The 8,233-nt window shown below is 42.1% G+C and overlaps 1 long non-coding RNA gene across 1 annotated transcript; it reads left to right on the forward strand.

The window, feature by feature from the left end:
* Window positions 1-1,040: 1,040 nt before the first annotated feature.
* LOC126161477 (uncharacterized) lies at window positions 1,041-1,680 on the forward strand. The gene is made up of 3 exons (XR_007534921.1): window positions 1,041-1,171; window positions 1,326-1,436; window positions 1,596-1,680. It is a non-coding gene; the product is annotated as an uncharacterized LOC126161477 (long non-coding RNA).
* The last annotated feature ends 6,553 nt before the right edge of the window (window positions 1,681-8,233 follow it).

The following is an 8,233-nucleotide window of genomic DNA, read 5'->3' on the forward strand; positions in this document are numbered from 1 at the left end:
ATCGTGCGGGTATTGCATTAACTCTGCAATGAATTGCTTAACAAATATTTCCCTCAGCTGTGCAGCTGCAATGACTCATTACATAGGTACCCTATGTTGCACTTGGTTAAGGGATCAGTTCGCTGCAATCCTGCTTCTACTGTTCGTAAATACTTGTATACTTCATAAATGGTTCAAATGGCTCTGAGCACTATGGGACTTAGCTTCTGTGGTGATCAGTCCACTAGAACTTAGAACTACTTAAACCTAACTAACCTAATGACATCAGACACATCCATGCCCGAGACAGGATTCGAACCTGCGACCGTGACTAAATGTGAACTACAATCTGATTCGCATATATATGACATGGGTTAGCGCCGGCACAAAGCAATGCCTAATGGTTGGATGCCGTTGAAGTCCCGTTACACTGATGGCAAGACAAATGTTCGCAAATTACCTCTATTGCCTCAAAAACAATTCCATCTTAAATATCGAAGGACCGACGTCCACACTGTCACAGCGCGTTGAAATACAGCTAAGACGGCAGATGAATATTTGTGACCGACTGGGCTTCGAACCTGGGCCTCCTGCTTACTAGACAGACATGCTGATCACTGCAGCATTTTTTTTTTTTTTTAAGTTTGAGAAGACTTTCAGCACCAGGTAGGTGGAGGCAAAGAGGGCAGGAGTCGAAGATCCGAGGCCTGGCCTCAATGCCTCGCCCATACCTGTCACTGAGCAGCTGCATTATTCCCAGGTATTCTATATATACACTCCTGGAAATGGAAAAAAGAACACATTGACACCGGTGTGTCGGACCCACCATACTTGCTCCGGACTAGTGATGGGCTAAACTGCGATTTTCCGATATCAGTGATTTCTGTGAATGCTACTTTTGAGTATCTGTGATTCTTAACTGTGATTTGTCGCAGTTAAGAGTCGCAGTTAAGGAACATAGGTCGTGTATCCCTCCGCCACTGCTATTTCTGCGATTTCTGCTACTTCCGCGACTTCTGCTACTTCTGCGATTTCTGCTACTTCTGCGATTTCTGCGACTTCTGCTACTTCTGCGATTTCTGTGACTTCTGCGATTTCTGTGATTCCTGCGATTTCTGCGACTTACCACCGTATGAGAAAGTTACATCTGTCAACACAGAAAATTGCATCTCAACAAACCTGTCTTTGGCAAGTATGTTTTACGTTTTTTCTTCCGTTGGCTTTAATTTTGTATTAAAGAAACAACTGTGAAAATATTAATAGTGTAATTAATATGTAAGTAGCCGTACAGTACCGTAATAGTTCGTATTTAGAAAATGAATTGTAACATATTGTTATGTTCACAGGTACCTGAACTACATTTCAGTCACTCAGTAAAGTGATAACTCAAAATATCATTGTCAACAGATCTGAAGAAATTGCCACTGTGTCTTTAGACCATTTTCGTCAGACGAGAGGTTAGTTTCTAAGCGTTTCGATGGACTTAATTACTTCAGTGTGATCGTTCTTGCAAATGTGATATTCATTATAGCAAATATTAGCAATCTACTCTGTCAATTATATTGCTAGTAATTAATGTCAACAAAAATTGTTTAATAATCCTTGTGTTTTTGCAGGCACAGTTCTGACTCTGATTACTGGTTGCTGTACGTATCTATCCACATCAAGGCTGTTTTTGAGAGAGACTCGTGAAGATTCAAGACAGTTCTTAGAGGATTTGCAGTTTAAAAGTGAAATAAGTGTGTGAATGATTAAACTGTGTTTTATTGAAGTTGTTGTGCGATTTTAAAGGAATAATAAATGTCAAATACAGTGAGTGAATAATAAAAATCTCATTTTCCACATGTTTAAGTCGCCCTATACCCATAATTTTCCGCCACTTACTTATTGGTAAACACTTGTTGGAGAGTGACATGCCGCCCCCCCCCCCCTTTCTCCACAATCTTGGTGTGACACTGACCTGTAACTTATCCCGAAGTCTACAATATGCATTTTGAGACTGTTGATATGAAAGTGGGAAGTACAGATCTTCCAGTTAAATCAGGAATAGCTTAAGTGCATTACTTGAAAGTAACACAGGAAAAGCTTACTTATGTAGGTGGTAGTAGTGTCGGCAAAAAGTTCTTGTGTGTGAAGTTGCCATGTAGAACACCAGGTGTAAAACTTTTCTCCCGAGTCTTGAACTGTGTCGGAACAAAAGTGAGGCATTCATATGACTGTTTTCATTTCTCTACACTTATACAGATGTCTGAGTTCTGCTGTGTTAACACTACAAAGTCCTGTAGGCATGTGGAGTATTGACCAAAACTGTCATATTGGAAGCAGAATCAAACACATTTGTTACGTTACTTGATATTTTCAGGAGAAGAAGGCAATGTTGTTTCTTATTAATATAATACATTCAGAGTCACAGCAGTATTTGACCAACCATAACTGATGCTGAATGTGCATGTCGTCATATAATATGAAGGGCTTATTTCAATAGTGGTACAAGTCCATTACCTCCACTTTTCTGTCTATAATGCGTCTGAAATTAGTGATCCAAACAAACATAAATAAAGGTTCATCTCTAGCAAGAAGCCATATGCTTGAATATTTCTGGTATCTCAAATGCAGATTTGTCAGCGCTCGTTTAACTTTACGACTCTGTATCTCAAAATGAACAAAAATGGACTTGTACCACTATTGAAATAAGCCCTTCATATGCACACACAGTACATCGAACTCGTGAGGCACAAGGCTCTCATAACGAAGTACGTACGTCGGTCAACAGATGACACTAGGAAAAGTATGTTAACTGCGCTTTTTAGTTGCTACTTGCGACTCTTACTTGCGATTTGTCACAGAAATCGCAGTTTGACTCGGTAGCGAATAGCGTAGTATGAACTTTGCTCAACAGATGGCAGTGCTAACTGCGCTTTTTAGTTGCTACTTGCGACTCTTAGTTGCAACTTGTCACGGAAATCGCAGTTAGACTTGATACCGCATAGCAGAGAGGGACGTAGTACGAACTTTGGCCAAAAGATGGCACTGTTAACCGCGCTTTCTAGTTGCTACTTGCGACTCTTAGTTGCGACTTGTCACGGAAATCGCAGTTAGACCCGATACCGTATCGAAGAGATGGACGTAGTACGAACTTTGGCCAACAGATGCCACTGTTAACCGCGCTTTTTAGTTGCTACTTGCGACTCTTAGTTGCGACTTGTCACTGAAATCGCAGAAAGTAGTGCTAAATTCGAGCAATAGATGGCTCACGTCTTTGAATATGAAATACTACTTGCGACTGCTAACTGTGACTGAAATCGCAGTTAGATTCTGTAAAGTTGCTACTGTGATATCTGTGACTTCTCAGTCACTGTGATTTCTAACAGATACGCGATTTCCTGCCCACCACTACTCCGGACACTGCGAGAGGGCTGTCCAAGCAATGATCACACGCACGGCACAGCGGACACACCAGGAACCGCGGTGTTGGCCGTCGAATGGCGCTAGCTGAGCAGCATTTGTGCACCGCCGCCGTCAGTGTCAGCCAGTTTGCCGGAGCTCCATCGCAGTCTTTAACACTGGTAGCATGCCGCGACAGCGTGGACCCTCCCCCAAATCAACCAACCAATAAATCCAAGATACTTGTGAGGGTTTCGTGACATGATCCAACTGAAATATTACATTCTTCTGCAATCTCTCGGACAGTCGGTATTTGATTGGTATCCACAATTTTGTTGACGTTCCTGACATGAGCGTCGTCGGTAGACGTCGAAGGGCCTCCTCAACGAGGGTCGTCTTTAACTTCCGTCCGGACATTTCTAAACCGTGTGAACCATTCGTAACACCGAGCACGGCTTAAGCACTCATCACCATAGGCTTCTTGCATCGCTTACTCTATATCTGTATAAGTTTTCTTGAGTTTCACGTAAAATTTAATGCAGACGCGTTGCTCCTCTAACTCCGCCGTCTCTAATTTTTGCAAACTGTGCGAAACAACGTTCTACTGAATACAGCATTGAACTATAACTAACAGCTATACAACAATGTAGCTTCCGGCAGTTATACATTAAACACAGACGTGTCCAGGGATGCCAGCCACATTTCGCTCCAAGAATTGGCGCGAAATTACGAATGCTGCAGAATGTTCTTAACACATCTCGCACTTTCCGGACCACATGGCTTCCTGTGCGCGCAAAATAACAGTTTTTTGATTGGGCCGGGGTATGTGACGTCAAAAATAGTCACATTAGGCGCCTGCCAATGTAGTGGGATTGGAGAAACAGTTTCTTCCGGTCTTATGGAGGGAGGCTGTACGCGAAGTCATGCGCAATTGGCGCAGGAGCGTTTTCCCTTTTGTTATTGGTAGGTTTTAGATTTCTTGGTGTAAACTCCATGTGGAGTTTTTCGCGGGTTGGCAGGTATTATGAGCTGCAGTGGATTCAGTGGCGAACCGCAGAGGAGTGTGGACGAGATTTAGTAGCATCCTCCAGAGCAGATTTTTTTTTTTTTTTTTTTTTTTTTTTTTTTTTTTTTTTTTTTTTTTTTTTCGAAACGGAGTCTGGGTGCGAAGGTGTATCCAACCGAAAGGAACTGACAGATGTCCACCATCCAGTTTGACGCCGAGATGCGCTGGGAACTGCACTTCGAGCTTTCTACACGTGTATGGTGAGCGTTTCGAAGCACCGGCACTAGGAATATTTAGAGTGAATTCTCTCACACTACCGTACGCCCACAGCAGCAGCAGTTGATATCCGATTCAAAGCATTTTAGTAGTCTGTTTCCTAATTCAGTTCACAATCACTGTCACTCGTATTAATCACAGTCAGATTTGCACTATCCACTTAGTCACAATTAACTTCGAGTCATCACCCTCGGTGCAACTTCATCAACTGGCGATCACATCGTTTTACTTGATAGATACGTGATAAAGCATAATCAATGTATTACACTGAAGCGCCAGAGAAACTGGTATAGGCATTTGCGTATTCAGATACAGAGATATGTAAACATGCAGAATATGGCGCTGCGGTCGGAAACGCCTATATAAGGTAACAACTGCCTGGCGCAGTTGTTAGATCGGTTACTAATGCCACAATGGCAGGTTATCAAGATTTAAGTGAGTTTGAACGGGGTGTTATAGTCGACGCACGAGTGATGTGACACAGCATCCCCGAGGTAGCGGTAAAATGGGTATTTTCCCGTACAACCACAGGTGTACGGGAATCCAGTAAAACATCAAATCTCCGACATCGCTGCGGCCGGATAAAGATCCTGCAAGAACGGGATCGACGACGACTGAAGAGAATCGTTCAAGGTGACAGAAGTGCAACTCTTCATTCATCACTGGTTAATTTTCTGATGACTAATGACATGATACCCGTTGCAATTGCCCCATGGCACCTGTGAGTAGAGTCTCACGTTGGTTGATATAAGAACACGCAGGCAGTGATATCCGCTCACTGCAGTCAGAGCCAAGGTGATTTATTTCTGTTTATGGCGAAGCGTCTGCCGCCGTGTCCACGCTCAGCCAACATAAACAAATCGCGGAGGCATTGGGCACTACTAATCGCTGCACTTGTTGCGAGCCTCGACGACAAGAGCGCACTGTCTCTGCTAACGATACTATGGCGTTAATACATCTTACTTAACGTAACGTAACATGCAGGGCGTGGGTTAGGTAGAAATTCAGTTTGTAACTTCCCATCGCATTAAAACACTTTGCAGTCATATTTGATGCAATATTTATTGTTGGTTGTCTCTCTAATGTTAAGAGTATTGATTCAGATTGTGTGTGAACACGAAAACACACACACACACAGCCATTGATTCCAGTGAGGGTGACAACTACTGTGTGTTGAAGAAAACATGCACCAGTCAATTCCCCAGTTGGCGTCGAGTGGATGAGATTTTTCACTTACCTTGCATTGCAAGAGTTGTAAGGAGGAGACTGAAAGTAAATGGACTTGTATCTAAAGAGCTGCGACAAAGCAAAGCTTGACCGACTATCAGATAATTGTCCTGATGGGTGTTGTGGACGAGTATACTTTTAGTAACCAACCCACCCACGATCATTACGTAAGATTTCTCGAAGGCATAGGGGCATTGTCTTCATTAAGTCGTCGACAGTGTAGCGTGATGGTTTACTTCCCACCATACGTTTTCTATATTCGTCCAAAGATTGCTTGCATTTGTAGGTCCACATGGCAATAACCTTGTTACCTCTGCCCACATATTCTCTATGTGGTTGATGTTCGGTTATCGTGGAACAAACGGCAACAGCTTTATCCTCTCTTGGCCCTGAAACCAATCTCGCACTGCTCTGCTATGATGGATGGGGCTCTGCTCCTCTAAATAAACTGTTATCTCGTTCGTTCATATATTTATATTGAAATAAAATATTAGTAATAAGGACAATGTATTATTATTTCTCACAGTGTTTAAGAATTCAGGCCCTCTCATAAATAAGTGATCTAGATTCAACCGTCCGATTAAGAATGTGGTTTACCCAGTCTATCAAATGATGTCAGTCGTATTCGGATATCCACATTAAGCCTGACTGGCTGAATCCGATTAGAACGATCCGGTATCGAAATGAAATTACAGAAATCGGACAATTTGAACGTCTGTATTGCAACAATGCTGCGCACATAAATTCCTATGATGGAGTAACAGGTAGCAACTGCCCAAGAAAAAGTGAGAAATATGTCTACTAGCAGCAATGCAACGTAATTATAACCCATATTTATGTGATGAAAATACTGAGTCGAACAATGCACATCTATTTCAGTGGTGGGAAGATGCACCATATCGGATTTGCTGATGACATAATGACAACAACAACAACAATAATAATAATAATAATCCCGTGGGGCCGATAGGGGAAACCCCCATATGGGTGGTACCGAGGAAATCAAATACTTGGAGTAAACTAAATACTAACACAATCCTCAACGACTACTCAATCCGTTGAACTCAAAATCCACGCACGTCTGAGTGAAAACCACCGCTTTTCTGGTCACCGTCTGTTAGCTCAATGAGCTCGGCTGAAAATATTTGCTTCCAAAGGCTTCAACACCCTCTGGTCCTGTCCGGTCCTGGAATCACCCAAGCCAAACCAATGAAACACAAGCAAACATGAACTGTGCAAACTGTCGACAGGCGGCAGCTGGAATTTCGGATTCTCGGGAGGCCAGGTTAGCACGGCAGAGAATATTGAAGATCTCTGGTAAATTTCCCTACAAGCAGAAAAAATGCATTTGAAAACTAAACATCGGTACATTGATCCAAGCACGGAAACTAAATAATCTCACAAAAGAAATCGACCAACAAAAAATTCTCATCATTGCTCTTCACGAACCACGACTAACTGACAATGAAACCTTGCATTACGGAAACCATTGCATCTTCAAAATACAACAAAAGGTGGCGAAAGGCGTACCAATCTTCGGCATTGCTTTTCTCGAACACAGATCTATCATCAACTCTGTCAAAGAAATCACACCCTTCAACAATCGACTTATGACTACGCTCATTCAGAGCCCCAGTAAAAAATATACACCTATCAATGCACATGGCCCCACCAACATCGAAAATAAGAAAAACACCAAAAATGTCGAAAAATTCTGGAACACACTCGAAAATACTATGAGCAGAATTCACCAAGATGACGTGACAATACTAATGGGAGACTTCAACTCCCTATTTGGAACAGAAAAAACCTGTAGATAAATTATTGGTACAAGTTCAACATACCGAAACGCGTAGACTAACGGCACACGTCTGACTGACACTTGCCAACAATTCAACTACAAAAGGATGTCTTCCCACTTTAGAAAAAAACAGTTCCCAGGTAACATGCTTGGCTACCAGGTGCAAACTGCTTTCGTTCGACTTTCGAGACAAGCTGAAAGCCAGATTTTTAATTCTTTTGGAGCTGAGCTACAAGCAGGCAGATACATACTCAATAAGGGAATCGTAAGATAACGCTCGAGCAAAATTCGGCTTGCTACTTACAGTAACCCTTAGTGTCAGAGCGAAAACCTTACGGTACTGTCAATTTCATAATGTCACTTTTGTTTTCTGCCGACATATTTTTTGTTGTTGTGAATACATAATTTTATCTACGAAATGCCACATTTTCATAATACTTGCGAATAATACAGGAAATGAAATAAATACAGATCTTTTCGAAGTCAAAAGTCGGTAATATTCTACTAATTCGTGTTAAAATAAGCTCAATCGTCTTGCAGACGCATAATGCTTCATTAAG

Source organism: Schistocerca cancellata, chromosome 1 (genome assembly GCF_023864275.1).
Source record: "Schistocerca cancellata isolate TAMUIC-IGC-003103 chromosome 1, iqSchCanc2.1, whole genome shotgun sequence".
Lineage (NCBI taxonomy): Eukaryota > Metazoa > Arthropoda > Insecta > Orthoptera > Acrididae > Schistocerca > Schistocerca cancellata.